Source organism: Eschscholzia californica, unplaced genomic scaffold (genome assembly GCF_041429995.1).
Source record: "Eschscholzia californica isolate CP2 unplaced genomic scaffold, dmEscCali1.0.p SCAF_208, whole genome shotgun sequence".
NCBI lineage: Eukaryota > Viridiplantae > Streptophyta > Magnoliopsida > Ranunculales > Papaveraceae > Eschscholzia > Eschscholzia californica.
The window spans coordinates 15,001-17,500 of record NW_028238319.1 but is presented as its reverse complement, the minus strand read 5'-3'; positions in this window follow the sequence as shown (position 1 = coordinate 17,500).

Sequence of the window (2,500 nt, the reverse complement as noted above, 5' to 3'; positions counted from 1 at the left end):
TTCAAAAAAAATAGAAAAAAAATATTTTTTTCCCGATTCTTTCTCCAATATTCCTGATAAATACCCACACACCCACATATGGAGAATGGTCGAAAATGCTCGAGTGGATATCGAGATGTCCGACGAAGCACCACTTGGAAGGGCCGAGGCACGGGACGCCCGAGCTGTTGCTCGGGCCGGCACGGGACGCGCATGGGACAGCACGGGACGGCACGGGACGCCCTCGCTACAGCTCGGGACGGCCAGGTACGCCCGAGACTTGGCTCGGGACGGCCTGGGACGCCCTCGCCATAGCTCGGGACGGCCTGGGACGCCCTCGCCATAGCTCGGGACGGCCTGGGACGCCCGAGACTAGGCTCGGGACGGCCTCGGCACAGCTCGGGACGGCCTTGGACGCCCTTGCCACAGCTCGGGACGGCATGGGACGCTCGAGACTTTGCTCGGGACGGCCTGGGACGCCCTTGCCACAGCTCGGGACGGCCTGGGACGCCCGAGACTTTGCTCGGGACGGCCTGGGACGTCCGAGACTTTGCTCGGGACGGCCTGGGACGCCCGAGACTTTGCTCGGGACGGCCTGGGACGTCCGAGACTTTGCTCGGGACGGCCTGGGACGCCCGAGACTTGGCTCGGGACGGCCTGGGACGCCCTCGCTACAGCTCGGGACGCCCTGGGACGGCCTCGACACAGCTCGGGACGGCCTGGGACGTCCGAGACTTGGCTCGGGACGGCCTGGGACGCCCGAGACTTGGCTCGGGACGGCCTGGGACGCGCTCGGCACAGCTCGGGACAGGCCGGGACGCCCGAGCCGAGCTTCGGGTCGCACGAAATCTCTTCGTATTCCGACATATTAGAAGCTTCCCATCATGTAGTAGGCCGAGCTTTGCCCTTTGGATGCCCTATGGTGCTTGGCGAGCACTAGGGAACGTGCCAGCACAAGTGCTGTGCACGCTCTGGGGAAGGAGCTCAACCCTCCCCCTTATAGTGCAAAGTTATTGTTTTTCCTATTTTCACAAGGAAACATCAATTTTTTAACCAAGCATACTGGGTCTTTACTCCTTCGTTACTCGTCGGAATCCAGCAAACTTATACTCGTTGGAAAGGTCTTTTCGCAAGGATTTTTTTGATATATTATAATAGCGATTCCGATAAATATTTATTTTTCTATGAATTTTTAAGTGAATAAACACCGGAAAATTCATAAAAAATAGAAAAAAAAATATTTTCTTCCGTTTCTTTTCTCCAATAATTCATAAATAATACCTCAATAGTATTAATGAAGAGAGAGTCGAAATGGCCCGGGTGGATTTCGAAATGTCCCACGACCCCATAGAATGCACGGGCCAGCCGAGCCAAAAGAATGGGACGCGCACGGGACAGCATTGGTCAGGCTCGGGACGGCACGGGACGCGCATGGGACAGCACGGGACGCGAATGGGACGGCCTTGCTAAGGCTCGGGACGGCATGGGACAGCTCGGGACGCGCATGGGACAGCACGGGACGCGCATGGGACGGCCTTGGTGAGGCTCGGGACGGCACGGGACGCGCAAGGGACGGCCTTGGTGAGGCACGGGACGGCCTTGGTGAGGCACGGGACGGCCTTGGTCAGGCACGGGACGGCCTTGGTAAGGCTCGGGACGGCATGTCACGGCCCTGGTGAGGCTCGGACGGCACGGGACGCGCATGGGACGGCACGGGACGGCCTGGGACGGCCTTTGTGAGGCTCGGACGGCACGGGACGCGCATGGGACGGCCTTGGCGAGGCTCGGGACGGCATGGGACAGCACGGGACGGCCTCGGCACAGCTCGGACGGCACGGGACGCGCATGGGACGGCCTTGGCGAGGCTCGGGACGGCATGGGACAGCACGGGACGGCACGGGACGGCCTCGGCACAGCTCGGACGGCACGGGACGGGCTTGGCGAGGCTCGGGACGGCATGGGACAGCACGGGACGGCCTCGGCACAGCTCGGACGGCACGGGACGGCCTTGGCGAGGCTCGGGACGGCATGGGACAGCACGGGACGGCCTCGGCACAGCTCGGGACGGCACGAGACGCGCATGGGACGGCCTTGGTGAGGCTCGGGCCGGCACGGGACGCGCATGGGACATCATGGGACGCACATGGGACACCTTATGGGGATCATCAAGGGACGTTGCACGGGACATTCTTTCCCACGAAGGGCATTTACATGGGACATCTTAGGAGTCGAGCGCCGGCACATGGGACAACGTAGTTCACACGCACGGAACACTTTACTTTCCTTTGGAACGTCGTGGGATCTTTATGTCTCCATTAGCACCGAACCTTTAACATGCTAGGAAGCTATGTTCGATCTTCTCGAAGTGTCGATGGAACTTCGATGGATACACATCCGATCCGATGTTATGATGATGTACTTTCTCCGAGATCGATGTTGGGGCCGTATTCCGATGTCATGATGATGTACTTTCTCCGAGATCGATGGGACGGCCTTGGTAAGGCATGGTTCGGCCTTGCTA